This window comes from Pinus tabuliformis, chromosome 2_2 (genome assembly GCF_031772625.1).
Source record: "Pinus tabuliformis cultivar Carrire ecotype Pingquan chromosome 2_2, CPIR1, whole genome shotgun sequence".
NCBI classification, from domain to species: Eukaryota; Viridiplantae; Streptophyta; class Pinopsida; order Pinales; family Pinaceae; genus Pinus; species Pinus tabuliformis.
This window is the reverse complement of record NC_142300.1, coordinates 353,225,778-353,237,838: the sequence shown is the minus strand read 5'-3', so window position 1 is coordinate 353,237,838 and position 12,061 is coordinate 353,225,778.

Here is a 12,061-nt window from a genome sequence, read left to right as displayed (position 1 = left end):
CAACAGTTCTGTGGTTCCTGAAAGTGGAGCAGAAAATCTAGTGGTCTCTGGAGAAAAGACCATGTTGTAGCATCAAAGGCTTGGACATATTGGAGAGAAGGGCCTTTGAATACTTCATGGTAAAGGTATGGTAGAAGGTATGAGTAATAGCTCTCTGAATTTTGACTTCTGTGAAAATTGTGTATATAGGAAGCAGAATCGGGTGAGTTTCCCCTCTGGTAGTAAGAGGGTGAAACAGATATTAGAATTTGTGTAGAGTGATGTGTTTGGACCTATGAAGGTTCCATCGCTAGGTAAGTTTGTGTACTATGTATCATTTATAGATAACTTCTCAAGGAATACATGGACATATTTCCTTAAGAAGAAATTTGAATTCTTTGACAGGTTTAAAGAATTTAAGGCTCTCGTGGAAAATCAGACAGAGAAGAAGATAAAGGTGCTGAGGACAGATAATGGTGGAGAGTTTTGCAACAAGGAATTTGAAGAATTCTGTAAGAAGTGTGGTATATCATGGCAGAAGACTACTCCATATACACCTCAGCAAAATGGAGTTGCAGAAAGAATGAACAAGACATTGATGGAAAGGGAAAGAAGCATGCTCATTGGTGCCAGGGTAGGACAGGAGTTCTGGGCAGAGGGGGTGGATACTGCATGTTACTTGGTTAACAGGTCACCTTCATTAGTGTTGGAGGATAAGACTCCACAAGAGGTATGGACTGGTAAGAAACCCTCTCTTTCACATCTAAGGGTATTTGGATGTGATGCATATGTACATGTTCCAAAGGAGAAACGAGCCAAGTTGGATAGTAAATCTGAAAAGTGCATCTTTATTGGGTAGAAGGATGGTTTAAAGGGTTATAAGCTTTGGAACCCAGTAACAAGGAAGGTTGTGTACAACTGAGATGTGGTGTTCAGAGAGGTGAAATATGTTATTAAACATGAAGTTCAAACAAAGGAACCTGAGAAGATAGAGTTTGAGCTAAAGGAGGAAGAATCATACTCTACAGCAGAGGAGGAATCAAAAGATGAAGAGCCACAAACTCCGGCTGTGAGAAGATCAGTTCGAGAAAGAAGGCAACCAAAAAGGTATAGTCCATCTGTTTTCTGTTCAAATTTTTCTTTGTTTGTTACTGATGATGATCCCAGAACTGTGAAGGAAGCAGTCGATTCAGAGGATGGAAAACTCTTGAAAGAGGCCATGGTTAATGAAATGGCATCTTTGCACAAAAATGAGGCTTGGGATCTGGTGGAGTTGCAGGCTGGAAGGAAACCCATTGGCAGCAAATGGGTGTTCAAGAAGAATACAAATGCATAAGGAAAGGTGGAGAAATATAAAGATCGATTGGTAGAAAAAGGTTATTCCAAGGTGCCAGGAATTGATTTTGGTGATATTTTTTCTCCTGTTGCCAAGTTAACTTCTATTAGATTACTTTTATCTGTTGCTACTGCTTTTGATTTTGAGGTAGAACAGATGGATGTGAAGACAACATTTCTTCACGGGGATCTAGAAGAGGAGATCTACATGAAACAACATGAAGGCTTTGGGATGAAGGGTAAGAAAGAACTGGTATGCAAGTTAAAGAAGTCTCTGTATGGGTTAAAACATTCACCAAGGATGTGGTATCAGAAATTTTATACATTTATATAGGGACTTGGCTTCACCAGAAGCAAAGCATATCATTGTGTGTATTTTAAATTAATTGGTGACCGTGTTATTTATCTGGTCTTGTATGTGGATGATATTTTTCTAGTTGGAAATGACAAAGAAATATCCAAGATTTGAAGACCCAATTGTCCTCCAAATTCGACATGAAAGATCTTGGTGCTGCAAACTATATTTTGGGCATGGAAATTAAAAGAGATTGGGCAAAGAGGAGGCTCTAGTTAAACTAGAGGAAGTATGTCGAGATAATATTGCAGAGATTTAATATGCAGGATCGTAAACCGATGAAGGTTCCCATTCTTGTAGGTGTAAAGTTATCTGTTGAACAGTGTCCCAAGACACAAGAAGAGGAAGAGGACATGTCCCGTGTTCCATATGCAAGTGCAGTCAGTAGCTTGATGTATGCCATGGTCTGTACTAGACCAGATATTGCACATGCAGTTGGAGTATTGAGCAGGTTAATGTCAAAACTAGGAAAGGAGCATTGGACAACAATGAAGCGGGTTTTCAGGTATTTGCATGGCACTAGTGATTATGGTTTGTGCTGCCTAGGAAGACCAGGATTGGATAGAGTGTTGGATATTTGTGGCTTTGTTGATGCAGGCTCGGCTGGAGATCTAGATCAGAGAAGATCTACAAGTGGGTATGTGTTTAACCTATTTGGAGGTGCAGTTAGTTGGATGAGTAAGAAACAATCTGTAGTGGCACTATCAACTACAGAGGCAGAATAAATGGCAGCCACTCATGTAAGCAAGGAAGTAGTTTGGTTGCAGAGATTGTGTTCAAGTATGGGGTTAGTACAGGGAGTTATGAGAATATTCTATGACAGCAAGTGTAATTTTCTTGGCAAAGAACCCCGCATATCATTCAAAGACAAAGCAAATTGATGTTCAGTATCACTTTGTGAGGGATACGATAAAAGACAAAAGGGTGTTGGTAAAGGTGGACACTTTGAAGAATACTGCAGATGCATTGAAAAAATCTGTGAGCTCTAAGAATTTCTCTTGGTGTAGAGAGACAATGGGCATTTCAGGGCTAGAAAAATGACTAAGCTCTCTTGTGGCCCCCTGTGGAAAGAAAACAACAAGTGGGAGAATGTTGGGTTGTGTTATATTCTTTCCACGACTAGACAACGTAGTTAACCGAGGGGTTAGAGGGGGCGCAGAGCCCCCCCTTTATTGCGCTAATTGTGTAGCCGGGTGGGGTCACAAGGGGTTTGAGTCGTACCTGTAACCCACTTGATAGAAAATTTTGGTTTTGGACCCTATGTTAGGTTGGGCGAAGCCACCTATGGTTTTGTGCATGATTTTTTCACATGGTTTTTGGACGCGATGGTTTTCGGTCCATGGTTTTGGACGTGATGGTTTTCGGTCCATGGTATTGGATGCTTCAACATGTATAAATATGTATTGTAACATTGAAAGGAACATAATGAAAAATCAAGCTGGTAGTCCCAGTTTTGGGATCCTGGGGAAAAACTCTGCGTATATGTGTTTTATGTGTTATGCTCTCGCACTGTTTATTTTATGTGTTTTAGAATTCGTATGCAAGTAATTTCTGTACGGGTTTAAAACCTACAAAGTCCCTGGTCCTACAATAGTCCTGGTACATTGACAAGAATGTCTCCTTCATAGCATTCCATGCTGAAATTGATGTGGGGCCTAATCCCATGAACCATCTCAAGGTTTCTCCTTTTAAGGTAGCAGGAAATAGCTTTAACTTATGAGCATCTGCTATATAATCATAACTTCTACATAGGACATCAAACTCAAATAGAAATGTATCTGGATCTTCCACAGTCATCCCCTGGAAGGATTGTAAGGATGATAGAGGAATATTTTTCATAGGAGCTTCACCTCCGATGTTCCTGATTGGGAACTCAAAGGTAGTGGTAGTGGTGTTTGTTTTATCATTGTTATCATTATTGTCTCCCATGATTAATTCTTCTACCCCTTTCTGTAGCAGACATTCTTCGAGCTGCATTTGTGATGTCCCTGGAGACGTGATTAGTGCCTCAGATACCCCTGGGGTTGGTTGTTTCACCGCACTACCTGTATCTGGATATTGATAAATCAACAGGTGCTTTTCCATCTCAGTTGTCCGATGTTCTCCCTCGGTTTCCCCTTGCCCCTCGGTCCTCAAATTCTAGCTACTAACTTCCCCTTCTTTCTCATAAACCAAATCCATGATCTTGGGGGTATGATTGCTGGCCTTAGATTGATACGGTCTTGAGATGGAGGGATTGGAGGTTTCTACTTTCGCTATGGGAGTAACAACCTTCTGTGACCCTGTTTTCCTTACATTCCTTTGAGATCTGGACAATTCTTTTTCTGCCTTGGAGATTAATTCCTAGATATATGTCTTCCTTCCCTAATATTCACCTTTTGTTTCCTTTTTAGGACTTGTTGTTCCTATGATTTATTAGAGTGGGGGTGATTTCAATATCTCTGTAAGTTCTACAAGTGAAAACGTGGACCCTATGTGTATTAAATCACACTCTAAGTGTCTCAGTCTACGACAGTGGTGAGCCCACCCAGGTATGTTAGAGCGATGCACAAGTTTTTACCTCTCGTCTTACCACCCAACAACTGAAGAGCTGAAGACACACTAACAAAGCATCAAAATGTCCTAAGTGTGCTAATAATCACAATGGTGAGCCCGCCTAGGTATGTGAGCGATGTGCAGGTTATTAACTCTCGTCTTACCACCCAGCGATTGTGGACTAGGAGCACTCTATATCAAACAAACAACTTGGCTTACTGTATTGTCAACTTGCCATCGCCGGCAGCGATGCCAAAATGTAGTGTTGTTTTAATCAACCTTAATTGACTTAGACTGCAACATTAATTGTCAACCTAGGGTAGGTCTTGCTATTTCAATGGAGTTCACATTGTTTGTGTCGATACACTCCAGCCATGTAGAAGAAAATTTAGAAAATTGTAAAAGATGTCGCTGATCTAAATTGTTGAATGAAACCATGAGTGTATATATAAAAACACTCTACATAATTAAATCACAACTCGCAGCTATTAAAGTAAGGGTGCGCTACATAAGAACTAACGTCTACTCTAGCTAGTTACTACCACTATGTTGATTAAATCAGTGTAACATCATAAGATAAATGGAAACTACAGTGAATGTAATCTACGATTTGCATAGCAACAATGAGAAACCATAAATCAATGAACTAAACTAGAATGTACACTACCTATATCATTGTAATCCTTGCCAAAGAGAAGACCCTTCCTCTTTAGTAGGGAGTAGGAAGAACATGAAAGTGATTAACGAATCAGTTGGAAAGCAGTAACAACATCATTGTGCTAATTGATATTAAAATAAATTCAGAATTACAGAAACAGAGTAATGGTACTCTTCTATATGTTGTCCCTTGATACATAAAAAGTTGAGTCTTTTATAACTATTACAACCCGAAAATTAGAAACATATCAGTCATGAGAATCTCTCGATTTTCATACTGATAAAAAATAAAGAAGTTACAACCTATTGCTAAATAAATATACATCGGTTGCAACTGCTGGAGTCTTGTTGCTTCAAAAATAAACAATCCCTATTGCCGATAGCTATTATGTGGAATAGTACCCACATTTCCAGCTTCGGTAAAACAACATTGAGCGAATGGTGATTCGGGATGACGCGGCATAACTGACAAAAACATTGTTGGTGTGACGATGGATCAGCGCAAGGTGTAACAACATCCAATGTGTAACAACAATCTATAACAATAGCAACCTGTAACAACACCTAGTGTGTAGTAGCAACCTGTAACAACACTCGGGGAGTAGTAGCAACCTGTAACAACACTCAAGGTGTAACAACGAACCATTCTACCCTTTCCTGTAGTTAATCCTTACTACCTATCAGATTCATAGTTTCGTTCTCGTGAGACAACACATGAAAAGATGAACTTCCCAAAATACTTCTTCAATTCTCTCCCAGTTAGCCACAAACAGGAATAAAGCCTCATATTATTCGATAAAATATAGCGAAGTAACATGACAGTAAAATGGATTAAAAAGGTAAGAAAATAGGGAGTTCAGTCATATAAGGGCACAGGCCTGGAGGATAGAAAGGTCAAAATAGGGGAAAGAATGTGCAGAAAATAGGTAAAAAACCACACCCAACACTAGGTAGCAATGGAGGTGTTACTAAACATTGGAGATTGGTACGCCTTACTTGATGGAACCTTCATCAGGATGTACACCGTGAAGAAGGCTTTGTATGTGTTGTTGAGGTTTGTAATAGATAAGCTGGTCATACAGGAGGTTTCATACCACATCTTAACAGGGTTATGAGCTAGATTTCACAGGAAGAAGAAGGCACTATGACCTATGCTTCCTTTGTGAATTGGGTTGTACCCGATCTAGAGTTTGGAAGAAGTGGATTTCGAGGTCAAGGACTTCAAGAAGTTTAAGTTCGGCACCAAGAGTTTCAACCCATACGATCGACATGGCTTAAGCAGGGACCACTGTGTGAGGGTGTACTATTCTTGGATCCATGGGGCGTGTCATTGGCCAGAGGAAGACCCATGGAGATAATTTTATATCTCCTCTAATCTCAATGAATGGTCAACATGGAAGTAGAGTGACTAGCAGCACTTAAGGAAAAAACACCATAGGGTGCAACAAAAATAGCAACAGCAAGCAGAAAACCTGTTCAAGACAAAGGAAAGAGGAATATTTCCAAAATAATAGAGATGGAGCAAAGCTAAAAGTTTAATTAAGACCCACTTGTGGAAAGATTTGCTTTGGAGATAGATGCAAAGAGGCGACAACGTGATAGGAGAATAGCGTAAAGAAGCATATAGAAGCAAAGACTGGAAGAAGTAGAGAGGAAGTTATAGGAATTAGAGAAAAATCTCAAATAAGAACAAGAGTTGCGCAGAAGAGAGAAAGAAGTGCAACATGAACAAGAACATGAAAAAGAATACGAGGAAGTGCAAAGCGCACAGACCATGCAAACTGTGCCAATACAGGTTGGAGGCTCTGTTGACATCTAATCATTGGGATTGGGTGAACATTTGTAAATAATGAAAATAGTAAATAATGTAGAATAATAAAATGAAGAGACATTGGGAGGTGAAGCCCAAGAGTCTCTCCCTGTTTGTGATGATGATGATGATGGTGGTTAACGTCCATTGAGACCAAATTGGTCTATCGGACCTACAATTTTCTTAATTTTTACTTGTCTGGCTCCTCGTCTTTCTTGGCGAGATTGGTGTTGTAGCTTTCTTTTTTTTCTCTACGGTCTTCCAACTTCCTTTATCTTGCATCTCCTTCATCTCTTCTGGTTCTTGGAGCATTGGTGTCTTAGCTTCGTGATCTATTGTGTTCGTTCTTTTGAAGATAGTCGGAGAAGAAGTTTGGTCTGGGAGATCTGCGTTGCTGTTAAATGAAGATTTATTTTCTGAGTTATTCGAATCCTCATAACTGTTGATTTGCTGGGGCGGGATTTCTCCTTGCTTGTCTTGAGAGTTGTTTATTTCTTCTCTGCTTTCTTGTGACTCAGAGTTTTCTCTAGAATATTCTTCTTTGATGACAATGTAGTGTTCTTTTTGTGCTCCTTCCCACCATGTAGATCTGTGGTGGTTTTTTCTAGCAAAATTTTTCTCAGAGGCTTTTGGGAAATTTTTGGCTAGATGCCCTGTCTCAAAGCAGGATCGACATCTGAAGAGGACACTTTCATAATCAAGTTTCTGGTTCCACACATAGTCTTTACTTGTTAGGTTTATTTCAGCTGGGAATCCGGCGCTGAAATCCATTTCCACACAGATGCGTGCATAGGTGGTTCTGGCATATTCCTCTGTTTCTGGGCACCTGCAGTAAAATTTCCCAATTGCATTTTCGATGGCTTTTAGTGAGGAGAGATTCCAGAGATGCAAGGGTAGGCTTGGCAATCTCACCCAAACTGGTGCTGAGGTTATCACTGCTGTAGAGGGATCGAATGATGGGTCCCATGGCTTCATGAATAGCCCTGATTTTTCCCAAAACCAAGGGCCAGAATCTAGAATATATTGTCTGCTTTCAGGATTTTCAAAATCTACTATAAAGAAACCCCTAGCACAAGGGTAGATATTAATTTCATCAGAAATGACAGGCTTCCATACCTCTGAAATCCAATTGTGGAGTGCTATCAGCCGCGGCCAAAAACCATTGAACCGGCAAATTAGGGCACTTTCGGAAAACTTCAAAGCTTCATCGAGTGAGGCCTGGACTACTTGGATAGTGGGAGCTGGGGCTTCACTGACAATATGGGCAGGAGATTGCCCTCCACAGGTGGGTGAGCCACCAGTGATTTTTGCGAAGCTCGGAGCCATATTTTACTTGATCGTAGAACCCAGCCTTAGAGAAGATAAGATTAGATCTAGATCTGGCCGCAGAAAATTAGATTGAGCAGCCTAGATCTAGATCTAACCGTAAAAAATTAGATCGAAATGCAATTACCTTCAAAAATACTACTGGACGACCTGGAGCCGCAGCCGCAGAAAGACGCGGAGACCTGGAGAAAGACGCGGAGATCTGATTTAATAAGACCTGGAGAAAGACGTGGAGATCTGATTTAATAAGATCTGATTTAATAAGACGCGGAGATCTGATTTAATAAGAGCCGCAGCCGAACTGTTGGTATTAGTAATGCTTGGAGCCGCTGCCGAAGACCTGGAGCCGCAGAAGAGGCGCGGAGACCTGGAGACGAGTTACCTGGAGCCGCAGCCTGAGACCTGGAGCTGCAGAAGAGACGCGGAGACAATGTATGCATGTAATGATGCATACCTTACCCTTGAAGTATAACCATGAGAAACCTTAATGATAAACGTAATTTGTTTTGAGGAGTTACCTCCTTGCCTGACATGGTATCAAGCCACGTTCCAGCCTCTATTTTTGGCTCTCTTCCTACCCTTGTAACTCACTCTCTACCTTTGTCTTACCTATATTCTTCAGAATGACACCTCTGTTCTGCCATTCAAATCTCTCCACTCCCCTCTACACAGTCCATTTTTAATAATAATCGATTTTAAAAGCCCCTCCATAACAATGCTCCCCTCTCTCTCCTTTCCACACCACTGTGTTATCTTGTATTCAAGCAAGAGTTGTGAGTTGGTGCACACCTAAATATTCATAAATTTCTAGTATTATTGCAACAACTCGTTCTTGCTTAGGTACGGTCACAATTTCTCCACTTTTATTTTCATGTCTAGCAGATATTGTTAGGATTGTTTGGATTCTAGGAAGTGACGACTCTTCAATGGGTTACAATTAATATTGCACAATAGCTGAGGGAATTTTTCCTACCGTGTCCAGTTGTATTAAACTTATGATCTTACAAAACTATCATTGATCATAACTTCCACTTATGAGAGGATTCGACCTCTAGTTGCATGTCGATATGAGTTTATATGTTTATAGTTTGAATACTTTTTCGGGAATGCAATGATTTTTCTATCTATGGTATACACCTCTTAGTCCCAGTTATAATAATGCAACCCCTCCATAACGTGATCCATCCTCCATACCACCAGTTGCATAGTTAATAATTCCAGGTCATACCACCAGTTGCACATACCTAAAGCCACCAATCCACCCTCCATTCCCGCTACTTCTATAATACATCTCCCAACTGTGCACTCTCAGCCCTCTCCACTATGTGTACCACCTTTGGTCCAAAAAATTGGCCTGTCAACGCCGCCCCTCCTGGACCCTCCTCCTTGAATCCACCAGTTGTTAATACTTTACTCCGTGGTGCCATTAAATAATGCGGGTATCCAATCCCACTCTCAGTTTTAATACATTGTGTTGTTAATACTTTACTATGTTGTGATGTTGAATAATACATGTATCCAAACCATGGGGCCCTCAGCCATACTACCTTCCCCATATAAACCCTCCCTATATACACCCTCCCCATATACACCTTCCCCAAATATACCTCTGCTATAAATATCAAATTGCATTTTATTTTATTTATTTATTTTAGTTTATTTTATTTTATTTATTTATTTATTATTATTGTTATAATTATTATTTTTTCCGGTATAAGTACATTTTTTTTTACAGTACACAGATTTTAAAATGAATTCATTGATATATATATCATGGTAATGGTTATCATGGGAAAAGATAACTATCTAGAATGGTCGTGGAAGATAAAACACACTCTCATTTTCAATGAGCCATGGAAAGGAGTTTATGTAGGAGGAGATAATGAACCTGTAAACCCTACCTCATACAAGGAATTCGCCATTTAGGAAAACAAGAACAACAAGGCCTATGTCTTGATTGCAAAATCTGTAAATGAAGAGGTGAGTCACCATATTTTACCATTTTCAAATGCTTTTGAAGCCTTACAGAAGTTGAAGGAACTCTACGACTTACACTCTGTGCTTGAAGTTGTCCAATTGATGATTAAATTGTTCAATCTTGAATTAGAAATGATGATCCTCTTTCTCTAGCATCAGAAGTAAAATCGATTTTACATGATATCAAATTCACTAATGTTGAAGTAGACATTCCTATGATAGATTTTGTCAAGGTACTTTATCCCACTTATTCGAATTGTCTTGAGTCATTGCAAGAAAATGAAAACCTCAAGGATATTACCTTTAACTCCCTTGTGAATAAATTTGTTCAGAGAGAGAAAGATTTTAGGAACAAGACAGCTCCTCAGTCTTATGAATAAGCTATGTTTCTTGCACATAGAGAGAAGAATCATGCTCAATATTATTCCAGAGGAAGAGGTGGTCGAAGGGGAAGAGGAAGAATAAATTCCAGAGGCATGGGGGCAAGCACTCTAAAGGAGATAAGTCTGATATTCATTGCATACATTGCAATAGAGATGGATCACATGATGCATCCACATGCAAGTTTCCTTGGGACAAAATTGAGCAGGAAAGAAATCAAGCCAAAGGCAAAACTAATGACAAAGAGAAAGGTAAAGCACCTGAATCTACTCACTATGTTGTGGCACATTGTAATATTGGAGTAAATGAAGACTTGTTTAATGTTTCCCTTGCTTTTTAGAAAAATGATTGGTTGCTTGATTGAGGAGAAACTTTCTACATGAATTTTAGAAGATATTGTTTTGAAGAATTTACTGACAATGTTGATGGAGTGGTATACTTTGCAGACAAATCAAAACTCAAGCCATCAGGGCTTGGCACAATCAGGCTCAAATTGCCTGGTCTTCTAGAATTTCTTTTGCATGATGTTTTATATCTCCCACAACTGAGGAGAAACTTGTTGTTCTTGGTCCACATCCACTAGCAAGGGCACTACATCCATATGTTTGATGGCAAGGTTGAGGTGAGAAAAGCATCAGATCACTCACTTTTCATTATGGGGATAGAAGAATAAAGACTTCTAAAGTTGCAAGGTACCTCTGCTCGTGCACAAAATTTCTCATACAGTTTTCATTATGATGAAGGTACATTTCCATCAATTATTTTATGGCATACTAGATTTGGACACTTGAACTATGACAACCTTCGCTTTTTGAAGAAAAATGGTGTTACTAGTTTGCCTACAATTCCTAGGAAACTTAAGCAATGTGACGCTTGTATTCTAGGAAAGCATAGCAAACAGTCTTTTCATGATTCACATTCTAGAGCACATAGAAGACTTGAACTCATTCATTCAGATTTATGTGGTCCAATGCTTATTCCTTCTACAAATGGAAATAAATATATGATGACATTTAATGATGACAACACCATAATGTGTTGGGTTTATTTATTGAAGAACAAATCTTATGCTTTTCAAACATTCAAGAACTTTCATACATGGATTGAAAATGATGCACAATCTCATATTGGCTCTATTCGCACTGATAATGGAAAATAATACACTTCAAATGAATTTTAAAGCTATCTTCAACAACATGGGATCAAAAATCAAACACCTGTGCCTTATAATCCTCAACAGAACGGAGTAGCTGAAAGAATGAATATGGAAATCTTAAATATGGTACATTCCATGATGTTTTTCAGGAATGTAAAATTGATGTTTTGGGCTGATGCAGTTCTATGTGTTGTATATGTAAAAAATATATGTCCATATAATGCTATTAGAAACAAGACTCCTTATGAAATGTGGTATGGCCACATTCCTTCGATAAAGCATCTCAGGGTCTTTGGTTCCACCCGTTATGCCTTGATACCAAAGGTACATAGAAACAAACTTGGTGCAAGGAGTTGTAAGTGTATCGCCTTGGGGTATTCAAATACCTCCAAAGCATACCATCTCTATGATGAAGTTAATAAAAAGTTTTTTGTATCTAGAGATGTAATATTTCTTGAATCTTCCAAAGCTGACAATGTTGCTAAGAGGCAACTTGAACACTTAGATATATTTGGACATGAAAAGTCATTTCAAGAATTTGATAATAAAA